Source organism: Triticum dicoccoides, chromosome 3B (genome assembly GCF_002162155.2).
Source record: "Triticum dicoccoides isolate Atlit2015 ecotype Zavitan chromosome 3B, WEW_v2.0, whole genome shotgun sequence".
Classification (NCBI taxonomy): Eukaryota; Viridiplantae; Streptophyta; class Magnoliopsida; order Poales; family Poaceae; genus Triticum; species Triticum dicoccoides.
This window is the reverse complement of record NC_041385.1, coordinates 764,061,458-764,076,168: the sequence shown is the minus strand read 5'-3', so window position 1 is coordinate 764,076,168 and position 14,711 is coordinate 764,061,458. Positions and strand designations below refer to the sequence as shown.

The 14,711-nt window shown below is 42.2% G+C and overlaps 2 long non-coding RNA genes across 15 annotated transcripts; one reads left to right on the top strand and one right to left on the bottom strand.

Moving 5' to 3' along the window:
• Positions 1-5,791: 5,791 nt before the first annotated feature.
• LOC119282110 lies at positions 5,792-6,418 on the top strand. Its single transcript, XR_005138636.1, has 2 exons — positions 5,792-6,020; positions 6,105-6,418. It is a non-coding gene; the product is annotated as an uncharacterized LOC119282110 (long non-coding RNA).
• A 428-nt stretch (positions 6,419-6,846) lies between these two features.
• LOC119278359 lies at positions 6,847-14,311 on the bottom strand. Of its 14 annotated transcripts, none has more exons than XR_005137741.1 (10): positions 13,880-14,311; positions 13,086-13,333; positions 12,780-12,901; positions 12,394-12,635; positions 12,115-12,303; positions 11,853-11,978; positions 11,620-11,755; positions 10,416-10,592; positions 10,238-10,330; positions 6,847-7,446 (listed from the first exon to the last, which is right to left on the bottom strand). It is a non-coding gene; the product is annotated as an uncharacterized LOC119278359 (long non-coding RNA). The 14 variants fall into 14 exon arrangements; XR_005137735.1 differs by having other exon boundaries at positions 12,115-12,635; positions 13,086-13,168; positions 13,265-13,333; XR_005137740.1 differs by having other exon boundaries at positions 12,115-12,635; positions 13,086-13,168; positions 13,265-13,329.
• Between the last annotated feature and the right edge of the window lie 400 nt (positions 14,312-14,711).

Here is a 14,711-nt window from a genome sequence, read left to right as displayed (position 1 = left end):
AGGCGAAGCCCTGCGCGGATCACATCACCAACATCGTCACCACGTCGTCGTGCTGACGAAACTCATCGACTCCTTTGTGCCTCTACTGGATCAAGAGTTCAAGGGACGTCATCGAGCTGAACATGTGCAAAACTCGGAGGTGACGTACGTTCGGTACTTGATCGGTTGATTCGAGAATACGTTCGATTACATCAACTGCGTTAAGTTAACGCTTCCACTTTTGGTCTACGAGGGTACGTGGACACACTCTCCCCCTCTCGTTGCTATGCATCTCCTAGATAGATCTTGCGTGAGCGTAGGAATTTTTTTGAAATTGCATGCTATGTTTCCCAACATGTAATTCCTTGGACAAGCATCCCACTTATGATTAATCCCTCTCGCAAGCATCCGCAACTACGAAAGAAGAATTAAGATAAATCTAACCATAGCATGAAACATATGGATCCAAATCAGCCCCTTACGAAGCAACGCATAAACTAGGGTTTAAACTTCTGTCACTCTAGCAACCCATCATCTACTTATTACTTAACAATGCCTTCCCCTAGGCCCAAATAATGGTGCAGTGTCATGTAGTCGACGTTCACATAACACCACTAGAGGAAAGACAACATACATCTCATCAAAATATCGAACGAATACCAAATTCACATGATTACTTATAACAAGACTTCTCACATGTCCTCGGGAACAAACGTAACTACTCACAAATCATATTCATGTTCATAATTAGAGGAGTAATAATTATCATTAGGGATCTAAAAATATAATCTTCCACTGAATAAACCAACTAGAAACAACTACAAGGAGTAATCAACACTACTAGCAACCCACAGGTACCAATCTGAGGTTTTGAGACAAAGATCGGATACAAGAGATGAACTATGGTTTGAGAGGAGATGGTGCTGGTGAAGAGGTTGATGGATATTGACCCCCTCTCGATGAGAGGATCATTGGTGATGACGATGGCTTCGATTTCCCCCTCCCGGAGGGATGTTTCCCGGGCAGAACAGCCCTGTCGGAGCTCTAGATTGGTTCCGCCAAAGTTTCACCTCGAGACGGTGGCGCTTCGTCCTGAAAGCTTCCTTCCTCTTTTTTCAAGGTCAAAACATACCATATAGCAGAAGATGGACGTCGGAGGCCTACCAAGGGGCCCACAAGGATGGGAGGCGTGCCCAGGGGGTAGGGCGCGCCCTCCACCCTTGTGGCTGGCTGGTGGCCCCCCTCTAGTACTTTCTTCATCCAATATTTCTTATTTATTCCAAAAATATTCTCCGTGAAGTTTCAGGACTTTGGGAGTTGTGCAGAATAGGTCTATAATATTTGCTCCTTTTTCAGTCCAGAATTCCAGTTGCCGGCATTCTCCCTCTTCATGTAAACCTTATAAATAAGAGAGAAAAGGCATAAGTATGGTGCTATAATGTGTAATAACAACCCATAATGCAATAAATATCAATATAAGAGCATGATGCAAAATGGACGTATCAAAGCTTAGTCCCCCAAATGTAATAGATAACAAATTGGTCCTGTGCCAAAAGACAAGTGGGTCATAATTCCAATATTTTATCATAGCTTGTTTGGTAAGAAAATATGGTAGACAAAGAAATCATGCCGGGAAAAAGTAAGAGAAGAACTATCTCTAGGAAGGAGAGATCAGATCTATACCAAAGTGCACCATGCATTAGCTAAACCAAAGAAAATGTACCAACTACCAAATTGCCATTTTTACCTAGCACTAATGGAAAAAATAATCTTACGCTAAAACCTTGATACATATGAATGTCAATAGCCTCCTAGCAGACCAACCTAGAGTTAAAGCTGCTGAACAATTGCTTCAACCACTACAAATCAATATCACTCCACAAATGAGAGGTTTGACCAATTTCACAACTAATAAAGATAGTACCAATATTTATTCTTGTTAAATATTGAATCATGACATGATGGATAGCAAAATAATTGGGCATTCACCAAAATGACCACAGAAATCCTTCATAAGCTTTCAGTTTGTGTTAACTGCTAAGAAAATAGGTAGCTGGCATTGGGAACAAAACATGATATTAATGAAAGCAGATGCAAAACGTGGAGTGTAAAAGGTAACTAAATCATGGTTTGCATCATCACAAAAATAGTTTAATAGTACCGACGAATCTACAATGCATGTAATTACGAAAACATGGGAGGAAGTAGTTTAAAGTAGTTTTTAGAAGAGAAAAAGAGACCCCGAACTTGCACTATGGTTCAAAGCGTAAAGGTCCAAGCTTTACCCCAGAGAGCAAGATTTAGGCCCAATCTTTCACTTCCAATAGTAAATTGATTTGAGTAGGAGCTGAAGTATTTAGTGATCTAAACACTTTTATATTAGTTTACGGAGGGAGTACAAAAGAGATAGATATTCGTGCTTGAACGTACTTATTTTGACCAAGAATAGTAGGGAAACCCCTACTCGGAGTCCTTTTCATTTATAAGTACTAATTTGTAGTGGCAATGTAAAATGGGGTAACATAAAGAGCATGTTACAAAGTTAGTAGGAAAAAGTAGGAAACTTATACATTGTCTACCAAGATCTCATGCCCTTCGTGGTGGGGACCAAGTAATTTCTTAACTTTTTTTTGCGAAAAAGTAATTTCTTAACTTGACAACATAAGTTTGCAAGTTGCAGTGTTTTTTTTTTTTTGCTTTTCTTTTGATTGGAAAGTCCTAGTAAAGCATCGGTGGGATTTCCTATTCCGAGTGTGGGTCGCTGGTAGCGCCCACACGCCCCTCATGGGCATCATAGACCACCCATTGTTCTTTCTCCCATCGGTTTTGGGAAGATTTGCTTCTGTGACCTTCCCTCCAGCAAACATCTTTTTGCTGATTTTTCATTGCTGATTTTATAGGTCTTTCCCATTTTTTTATTTTATATTCCTTTCTTTTTTATCTTAAATTTTCATGAATTTCATTCATGAATATTTTAATTTGTGAGAATTTTTTCGGATTAATGAACATTTTTTCATATCCAGGAATTTTGTTTGAGTCCATGAACATATTTAATATTTGTGACCATATATTTCAAAATCATGAAGATTTTGAAATTCAGGAATATTCTTAAATTTTTGAATATTTTTCAAAATTCATGATTTTTTTAAAATTCAGGAAAAAAAATCTTAAACATTTATGAATCAGGAGCATTTTTTAAAATTCGAATTTATTAGCTTTCATTTTTTTTAAAGTTCTTGATTTTTTATTGACATTTTTAAAAATATATGGTTGTTTCCCCAAATTCATGAACGTCTTTTGAAATCCACAAACGTCTAACGCTCCTAAATATCCTTTTTTTGCAATTGTGTTTTAATAGAAACCATTGAATAACAAAATCCAGCCAAAAAAACGGCTAGCAAAACGTTACTAATTCTTCTTTTCTTTCGGTTTTTGTTTTGGAGCGGTAGTAGATTTTTTTTTCTTTCTACAAGACTACGCAACAATCTAGTTTTTTTTTAGGGATACGCAACAATCTAGTAGAAAGAAGGAAAGAAGTTTTATTTTCTTGAGAAAAAAAGAGAAAGAAGTGATGGGGGCCCAATGAACGATTATGATGGAAGAGGGCCGGTCCGGAGACGAGAGCCGAGTCCGACCTGAGGCGGCTCCTGGGTTGTTCGCGTGGACATATATATACACCAGCCGCCGCCTCCTCCTCCTCCCGTTTTCCTTCAGATCGAGCGAGAGAGAGCCAGAGAAATCCCCAATCCACCAAACCCTAACCCTAACACACCAGGAGAGGAGAGATCCGGCGATGGCCGTCGAGCAGATGCAGTTTGCCATGCCCGTGGCAGCCGGCAGCGAGGGTTTTCCCCTCATCCCGTCGGTCCAGGCGGAGAAGAGGAAGGCGAAGGAGGCGTTCACCGTCAGGGCGGAGGCGGCGATCCTCAAGGCCAAGGCCAAGGCCAAGTCCAAGGCGCGCAAGGAGGAGGTGACCCTCAAGGCCAGGGCCAAGGCGGAGGCGGAGGCGGCGATCCGCAAGGCCAAGGCGGAGGCGGCCAAGGAGGCGGGGGTCGTCAAGGCCTGCTGCTGCGGCTCGGACGACGACGACGTGCCGTACGACAAGGTGTACCACGACTCGGACGCGGAAGAAGACAATGACACAATCATGGCCAGGATTGTGGCGCGGTGGGATATCTTTATCAAGGAGGAGAAAGCTCGCTTCCCTGACCAGACGTACCGGGTCTACCTCCCTGGGGAACGCACCGGCGACGAGTCGTCCGACTCAGATGATGAGCACGAGTACTATCTCCGCAAGTTCGGGATGATGTAGTCTGGGCATGTTCTGGTGTGAGATTATTGCTCTAATTCCATTGGGATGAAGGAGGTTCACCAATTAAAGCTATCTATATAGACTAGTAGTCGATCGGTCTGGAGGACATCTATTTTAGTGATCCACCACCTGTGTCTGTGTGTGTGATCTTAGTATTATCAAGTTGAGAGGCTCTCATGAACAAATTGCAATGGCATGTATCTACTATTAATATTATCATCTGAACTCAAGTATGCTATGCTGGAGTTGTCTGTGACATTTGATTATCTATGTGCAAATCGTTAACATTGCCCCTACCTTTGTGTGGTGTGACAGGTTGTTGGTTTCAGATTCGCTGTCGCCTTTGCCACTAGCTTTCTGTCAATTGAGTTTGAGGCTTTCCTGTTATAGTTTGCACCTTGTAAATTTCCTTCCAGATTTCAGGGCTACCAAGTAAGCTAAAGATGGATACTGAGAAGAGAAACAGTGGAGAGGATTTGAAGAGCAGTCGCCTCAGAAATGAAGAAGCTTCTTGGTTGGCTCTCTTATATTATTAGTGTGGCAATTGCTCCTTTCTGTCCTGGACGCTCACTCATGCTGTGTTTCTCACTGTTATTGAAGATTTGACACTCATCATACTCATGGTCGCCGCTGCTGTTTCATTGGCCTTGGACATATGACAACAGAGGTGTGTTTTGGATCTTTTGTTCTTTGGCTCTTTACTTCTGCATGTTGAGTTGTTGAACCGGCACCATTCCTCCTACTGTATGTAATTTTCATGACTTGTAGCTTGGAAGCAAAACATGGTGCGTCTTTAGTTCGTCTACTCTTTGGCATGTCGCTCCAGCCTCATTCCTTGTATTATATGCAATTTTCATGACTTGTAGCGCGGAAGCAAAACCATACTTGTATCTTTATTTTCATTTAGTTTTTGCTCTTTGCCCAGCTGGCTACTATTTACCAGCTGGTTTATTGCCATTCTTGTATCTTGTTATAGTTGTATAACTCCCATCACAACTTTTTCTGGTATGTAGGGGATAAAAGAAGGCTGGTATGTTGGGGCCAAGCATTGCTTTCTTACAGTTATGTCACCACAAGCATCTTTCGTGTTAATGGCTAAATGGCTATTTCTGTGAGCAATTGTAATAATATCAATATTTAGAAGGGTTCTTTCAACTTATTACATTTGTTAGTGTCTAAATTCCTTGTCGGTATAGATCATCAGTACCTAATAAGAAAATAAGAAGTGTTTGAAAGTGATATAGCCACAGCATGTATTCCCGAAACTAAAGAGTTATCTTAAGACATGTTACTTGGCATTCTTCACTAACGGAGTGGCATCTTTTTGTCGTGCATAGCGGGCTTGCTAACTCTCTTTTCGGCCAACCTGCGTCTGTGAAAGCTCAAGTGTAGTTGTTTTTGGGCGTCGCAGTCTCATATTTATGTGGTACTAGATATTTTATTTAATATAGATGGCCATGACAGAGGGCAAGCTAGTGAGGTATCTATTGCAATTGAAGATTAATCATGGGGAGGTCTTCACCGAACGATAAACTTTTACTCGTAAGGCACAAATGGTTTGTGAATTACTAATCTTCATTTTGTTTTGCGTCAATTTCTGAAGCAATCTTCTTGACGTGTTGAAGAACCATCACCACATTTTTGAATTTGTAGGCCGATACTGAAGTTGCCAAGGAGAGTTCTGACATTATTATCTTGGATGGATGAGAATTTTGCTTCACTCGTGAGGGTATGCACATGTCTTATTTACTTATTTTTGAGAAACTGTTTTCTTATTACTGCAAATCTGATACGTATTTGTTTCTGGATTTAGGTTGTCAAAAGATGGGTCGTTTGGGCTATGCAAACGTTCAGAAATTCATACAGTTCCAGCGAACTGTTAACAACATTGCAGCCTTGATAATTAATGTAGTTTCTGCTGTCAGTTCTGGTGACGTGCCACTGGACAAGTGTTCTCTCTCACCATATATTGTGTAATATACAGTATATTAACCGTTAATGTAGTCCAGGTTTAAATATGTTCTTATGAGAACCTTCAGATCACTGGACAAGTGTTCTTTCTCACCATATATTGTTGTGTAAAGTTCACCGTATATAGTTTGTCCAAGGGTATTTTCTTCGTGCTCATATCCTGCAACTGCTTATAAGATGAAATTGCTCATGTTCGACGAAACCAGAATTTGGTTAGTCACTCTAGCTCCTAGTTATGGTAGAACTGCTGTTTGGCCTGCTTCTGGCCCCGATAACAAACAACCATCTTCAGGCCTGCACATGCTGAAAAATACCTTGATATTCAACAGGGGAGGTTTGTCGTCTCCTGAATTTTGTGCAGCTGATTGATGACGTCAAGGAAGAAGATAGTGTGACTGAAGCACACACAGCAAACCGTCAAGTGATGATGCAGTTTTTTGGTCTGGAAAATTTGCAAACATGGCACGCTCACACCTGATGGCTCACTCGTATGTTGCATGCTGGAGAAAGTTAATCGGTTCTTGTACTTTGCTGCCTGTATTATTTGTTGGCAATACATCATTCCTTGTGTAATCAAATTTGACTTACTCCCAAGTCGGGCACATAACAAAATATCTCATAATCCATTCATCATTTAATCCACAAGTAATCCAAAACGTCATCACAAGACAAAACCAAATAGGCTACACAACAAAATATCTCATAATCCATTCACTATTTAATTCACAAGTAATCATCAGCTAAACAGAATAGCCAAAACGTCGTCATAGACAAAATTTGCAGCAAGGCACTCACAAGTGATGACAGAAAGTTGCACCCAGAACAATCAGCCAGACATAAGAGCCAACGCTCTACTTCCTCTTAGTCGCCTTCGCCTTCTTAGGCACTGGCTTCATCAACTCAGGGTATCTCATGAAATGATCCGGCATCTCGAATGGGTTGTCGGGCATGAAAGTGCGAAAATCAGCAATCCTGTGGGCGAGCTGGTGCTCGAGGCCCTGCAACTCGTTACCCAACCTGGTGATCAAGGCCTCATACCTCTTCTTGGATGGTAGATAATAACAGATTTCTCGGCGCTTGTTTCCAAGGGAGTTGCAGCCGTTGATCACTTGACGTTTGACTAGGTTTGCATCTTCATCACCAGTGTCATCTGTTTCCTTCTTATACTTGAAGTACATGTCCTCCTAAAAATGAAGTGTTGTCATTAATCTCAGAAACAGTTGCACAGCAAAAAAACTCCCCCAATAGCATATCTTGGTTAGGATGGTGACTATAACAGTAACAAGATCACTAGATACATGCTAAAGTAGAGAGCAAACAGTGTAGCTCAAACAATGTAAACCAGCAGGCACAGCAAAACTATAACAGTAACTTTGGAACTTTAGATGTCCTGTTAAAGTTTAGCAGATGGAACCAGTGATGAAGATGCGAACTATCTTTGATGTGGGTGACTATCCGCCCTCTAATGACTCACTCAACTTAACAGGACCACCCACAAGCATTGTTTTGATTCCAACAGCTGCTGTAAACTGCCAGTGTTAAGTTGGAAATATATCTAATACAACTTTCTATAAGCTTTGTTGCTGGACTAAAACAGCTACAGTACATATTTAACACATTCAAGCATTGGGAAATGGTTGCTTTGTTTTGCCTATCATTGTTTCAGTTGCAAATTCATGCCGTTACAGTTGCATATAATCTATCTAAAGTATCTCTTTTATCTACTGCCAACTAGACTGTACAAAATTCCCCAAAGATGACGTAATCAGAAAACAGGTCAGAGTAGGAATATCAGTCACATGGTATTCTCTACATTGATGTTTGATTCATCAAATATCTCTTACATTGATCCTTCAGTGATTGTAACTGCTAGTTCAAAGCACACAAACACTCATGTCTGGATCTAGTAATTTACTCAAAAGAAACTATGAATTTTTACCCATGCCGGATTGAATCAAAGTTCAGATTAGGACCAAACGTTGTACTGATCACCCAATGACATAAGCAAACTGACCTAATTGAGTTAGCAAGGGTACAACACACGAACAACAACACTTGCTACACAAGAGACTGTAAGCATGAATGGAATGGTGAAACAAAAGGTGTAGCAGCGGGAAAAAAACATGCACATGGTAATTGTTGAAACAGTCTAAATTGTTGAAACTAGTAGAAACTATAATAAAAAAAACTGAGACCTAATGCTGTCTGCTGCCTTAAGTGGGCAAAAGTGACTTGTGCGTGCACGTGTGACACTGTTGCTTCTCATGACATGCTATCCTTAACATAGGGAAAATGTGTTTGATATGTTATGACAAAGCTGCTTCTTTTTCCGTTTTGTTTTGTGATATATTGTTTACTTTCTCAGATTTCTGAGAGTCCGGCTAAAGTCCGGCTAAAGTTAACAGGGCAACAAGCAAAGCATTAATAGGCAAGTCCTATTCATGCTCCGGTAATAATATGCACGCTTCCCTATCACTCATTTCATGAGGAATTACCTAAAAATAAATCCTTCTCAAAGAAAGCTCAAGTTGATGCAAATTTCATCAAGGAGCTACAGAAATTAAATCATATTTGTAATCACAAGAGCAGTCATAAATTATGGTGTTGGAAACTGAAAATATATGCAGCTTGAGCTGAACTGCAACATAATTAGATGTATGAAAGTATACAGTATAACTTATTTCCATGGAGTACACACTTAGACATCAGATATGCACATCATCTCAAGATTCTGCAAGTCATGATCAGTTTAGCTTATTTGCAAGAACACATGCCAACTTTTTATTTTTAGGAAAATCACATGCAAAATATCTTTTAAAAAGCCACACAAACTTTGGCAAGCAGGAAAGTATTTTAGTGCGAGAACTGCAGCAAAATAAAGGACTGTACCACTATTCATATTTATATACATAGATGGTAAAGGCTTTGTTGTTAGTTAAGCATGCAGAAAGCGAAGAGCCTAAGCTATGAATGGAATTACCAAGATTAGGAGGTGGAATAATTCGGTCCTATACTATACGGCCTAGACCTAGATCAGCACCTAACAATATTCAGATAGACATCATTCACAAGGTAGCAAATAATAATTCACTTAAAAAAAGGGTAGGAGATGAGAAGTGTAGTGGCCTTTGATTCACATTAAATAAGTAAATCAGCAGTAAGAGAGAAGCCAGGGACAATCATATATCGCAGACAACTCCTCAACAGCATACTTGGGTTAATATGATGATAGTAACATGTCATTGCTTTGGTTCATGGGTGCCTAACTTGATAATAGTAAGATGACAAACACACATCGCAGTGGCCTCTGATTTATGTTCTGGTTAAAAGCGGACAGTTCAAAAACGTTTGTCCGAGTAAAAAGTGAAGAATGCAACGCAACACCAAGTGTGAGATAAGCTTGACTGGACAGTTGAGAAACTTCAGACACAAGCAACTAGGCTGGTCCTGGTCAACAATTGCAACGGTAAACTTTCCACAGAAAGGAGTTCAAAATCTCTAATAACTGCTGCAACATGATACCATTGTGTGGACAGAACATTGAGTAAACCGCTATACTCCACGACTAGCAGCAACAAAACTTAGCCATCAAGAAATAATAGCTGAAATTTTTGACGGCAAACAAACAACGACCAACCAACCGAAGTAAATTGCATAATGAGGCTGCAAGACTACTAGTATCAGTTCTTCACTTTGAACTGTATATGAAAGGGGTTTTCATGACCACATAGATGCACAGAGAACTGCAAGACAGGGAAATGTGTCCATCTGCAGCCTCCTCTCGTGTTAAATCACAAGACAAACACACAAAGTGACCAGACTGAATCTGCCAGGATATATATCACAACCTGCTAAACATTTCCAAATTCAACAACCATGGATCTGGGCGGAGACTGGCTGCCAGGATATATCACAACTTGCTACACACTTCCAAATTCCAGAAAGGTGGATCTGGGTGGAGATTGGGCTACTTACAACTGGGGGGACGCAGTCACGGATAGGGATCCACTTCTTCTCCACCGCGGGATAGGCTTTCAGGACGTCGTCGGCGGTGATGATTCTCCTCGCCTGAAACAAGAACAGAGGCGAGAACGAGGGCATCATCAGATCAGGGATGAAGAGGCGCCATGGGGATGGGAGGGTGAGGCATTACCGGCAGCGGGAAGAGGAGGGGCGGAGCTGCGGCTCCCCACGGCTGCTGCTGGTCCTGCGCCATGCCTTGCGCGGTTTGGATTCTGGAGGGAGCTCCGGCGTCGGCGGCGTCGGCGGCGGCGGCGGCTAGGGTTAGGTGTTTCGAGCTGCTTCGAGCGGGGGAGGGGAGGGAGGGGGCCTGGGAGCGGGGACGAGGGGAGGGGATTAAGTATCGTATCCTTCTCGACTGCTTTTCCATTCATTAGTTAGCTAAAAAAAAGAACGAAACTAAACATAATTCTATCGCTGCACTGCTTTTTTTAACCGCTACAATAGAAATATCAGCTCTTTTTTTTGAAAATTTAATCCAAAGTCAATTTTCAGTAAATCATTACCTTGGTCGACTACCAAGTAGGAGATTAATACACAGATCGTCCAGTTAATCGGTTGATAAGTCAAATAATCGGCTACAAAGTGGTCCGCGAGGAGGGTATATCTTGGCAAGTTAACTGTTTTATCAACCGATATTTCAAAATTGACCAAAACATAATCTATCGAGTAAATTTTGTTCTAATTTGGTAAAAAGCAATCCTAAATATTTTCAACTTAACTATATACTTGAAGGTGTAATAGTGCTTTTTTTAAGCAACAAGGACAAGCCCCTATGGCATTTTTATTTTGCAGGATGGGATTCTTATAGGAAAAATTCTTTTAGTTCCCTTTGGATTGTATAGGAATGAACTCTTATTTGTATGTAAGATTGGATCCTATCTTTCACGTCCAAAAAAAAAACATTAGCTCTGACCTAATTGAAAAATTCATATCCTATGAACCAAATGCCATCATTTTTTCATCTAGAAATTAAGATGCATGACATCTAATTTTCAATGACTTTCTTATTCCCATGGGAAATTAGTGGAGTATTACCGACGGATTTGAAGGCCTTGTTGCAAGAATAAAAATAACATCATGGATGGACGGGCAGTTTTAGTTGTATCAGGGGTGGCAGTTTCTTCAAAACAACATGACATTTTCTAGGAGGATGACAATTTTCAGCCTTCACTCCAGAAAATGCCATGTTATTCTGAAGAAACTGCCACCCCCAACCGCAACCAACTCTTTCATCAAAACGTTGCAAATGCCAGCCCCTCCCAGCATACGATCACCAGATAAGAGGGTCCATAAAGTACCAGCAACAACAACTTAACCAAGTAGTGGAGTATTACCAACGGATTTGAAGGCCATCTTGTAATTAAGATGTAAACATAACAATCATGGTTGGACAGGCCTGCACATAATTTGTTGTTTCACAACCCAACTTGAATTCAAACATGAGAGCGTCGCTTGGAGAACAATGGAGGCCTGCACAACATTAACTCACGCTCAAAGTGCACTCCAACAAAAGTTAAAGACGGCCACAAAATATCAGCAACAACTTAACAAAGTAATGGAGTATTACCGACATATTTGAAGGCCTTGTTGTAAGATAAAAACATAACATCGTGGATGTCTGCACATGACTTGTTGTTTGAGAACCCATCTTGAATCCAAACATTAGAGGTGTTGCTTGGGGAATGATGGAGGCCTGCAGAATATTAACTCACGCTCAAAGTCCACTTCACCAAAATTTAAAGACATATAAAAGCAAAAATAATTCAAAAGGATAATATGAAAAAATTAGAAAGTATCAACAACTTAACAAAGTAGTGAAGTATTACTACCAAATTTGAAGGCCTTGTTGTCAGATGAAACATAACATCATGGATGGACGGGTCTGCACATAGCTTCTTGTTTCAGAACCCAACTTAGAGCTTGTTTGGGACTGCTTTGCTCCTTAAAATTCAGCTCCGCTCTAGAAAATACAAGCCAAACGAGGTAGCTCCACGATATGTTGCTCCGCAAAAAAAAAACTGTGGTACAATTCTCAGTTTGTTTGTTATGAACTCTTCAGGGGGCTCCAAAAAACTCTAGAAGTTGGGAGTTGGGGAGAAATTACCCACCACTGCTACCAATAAGTGGATACATTTTGTTTCTCCCCCCTCATCCAATCAAATAGTTCCTTTCCACCAAACTTCCCATTCTTGATGCTGGAGTTAGATGGAAGCAAAACATTCTTTCTGGTAGTGCTACAACTTTTGTATGAAACTGCTTCAAAGTGAATTTTGATTTTGGTGAAGCAGAGCAGTCCCAAACAAGCCCTTGAATCCAAACATGAGAGCGTCGCTTGGGGACCAACAGAGGCCTGCACAACATCAATTCACGCTCAAAGTGCACTCCAACGAAAGTTAAAGATGTAATAAAGCAAAAAAATAATATTCAAACGGATAATTTAAATAAATCTATAAAGTATCAACAACAACAACTTAACAAAGTAGTGGAGTATTACCGACGAATTTGAAGGCCTTGTTGTAAGATGAAAACATAACATCATGGATGGACGTGTAACTTGTTGTTTCCGCACCCAGCTTGAATCCAAACATGAGGCGTTGCTTGGGGATTGGTGGAGGCCTGCACAACATTAACCAAGATTAAAGACTGATTGAACCAATAGAAATTGAGTGGAAAACCAGAATAAATCTAGATGTTAGCAGCAACAAGAAGAAAAATAGAGTGATGTAGTATTGTACTAAGGACAGCACAAGTTGTATAGTAATAACAGAACCCAACTTGATAGTCGTAGTCAGCTCCTCACCTTGGATCTCCACCGAACTTGCGTTGCACAACGTGTGAGTTTGTACAATCTCATAGACAAAAATAGAGTGATCGAGTGTTGTACTGCGGGCGGCACACGTTTTTGGGAGTAACAGAACCCAGCTTAAGGCACATATATACAACTCATGCTCCGATGAAGAATCATAGTCTAGTTGTCACCTTGGGTATCCTGGCGCGGCCGGTTCACGGTCCATGGTGGGGACGAGAGGATGAATTAACCCGCCCTGACTGCATGAAGATCCAGAAGAAGCATATGGTCAGATTAATCAACAAGAAATAAAAGTACAGGGCAAGGGGATTCAACAAAACCCTTGAAACTATCGATCCAAACATACGAGAAAGAGATGCGGCGCGTGGCATGGTTGGTTGGTTTAGGATGGATGCTCGGGGAAGAAAGGGCAGGCGCGAACGTTGAGAGCAGAGGGAGGGACCTACGGCGAGGGAGCACCATGGCCTGCGCCGGCGGCAGACGAAGGATCCGGCCGGCCGGCGTGGAGGGTTAGGGTGGGGGACGAGACGAGAGGGGGGGATCGGAGCCTCCAGGCCAGATCTGGTCTGTTTCGCATCGATCCCCAGGAAAGAAAGAAGGAAAGAGAGGTCGTCTCCTCTCGGTTAAATTTAGGGTTAGGAATACTTGTCATCAAACTAGATAAAAGGGGATGTATGTAGATGTATTTTAGTTCTAGATACATCTCTTTTTATCCATTTTCATGACAAGTATTTTCGGACGGAGGGAGTAACTCACAAGCAACAGAGGAGGGGGGAGGAGAGGACCTCTGGAAACAGAGCTGACCACCGGCGGGAGGAGACCCTCGCCGGACGGCAAGGAGCGCGGCACGGCACAGTGGCCGTCCGTCCCGTCACCGGCGGGAGTGCGTGCGGTTGCAGCCAGCGGATCTGAGCAGCCGGTCGCCTGGAGGACTGCATCTGCCGCCGTCGGACAGATCAGCGCACGCGGCGCTCACCGGCCGGCGGGACTGCTCTCGGCAGGTGGCCGCCGGCCGGAGGGACTGCTCTCGGCCCGGCGCAGGGCGGGTTGGCTGTCCGCAGCAGTCAGGCGGACGAGAGCAGCCAAGCGCAGGGGAGGAGGGAACGGCGGCCACCGGCGGTGTGCGTAGTGTGGTGGAGAAGGCCAGATGCAGCAGCGCCTTTGGAGTTTGGAGTTTTGGATAAAAGACGGCTGGAGGTTGGAGATGGGTCGGAAAGAGGCTGCACGCCAACCCTAAAATGCTTTTTATATACCCCTTCCTCCACAACGGAACCGGAGTACCGCTCGCTCGCTGCTCGGGCTCGAGGCAAGAGAGAAAGAGGACGCGCGCCCAGCCTCAGCCCACTTTGGGTTCTCCCCCATCATCATCACTCAGCCCAAGCTACTAACACTAAACATAAGATTAATTACTGCAAAGGGCCTGACCTGGCTTGGCCTATGAAGAAAGGGTCCAAGAAGAAAGGACAAGGGCTAAATCCTAAATGGGCTGCCCATTTGCTCGAAACAGACTTTCGTCCCACTTTTTTATGTATAAAGCAACAACCAAATAAAGTACACAGCCGAATAATACAAATCGGAGAGGTAGCCCTCTACAAAGAAGATCCTAGGATAAGCGGA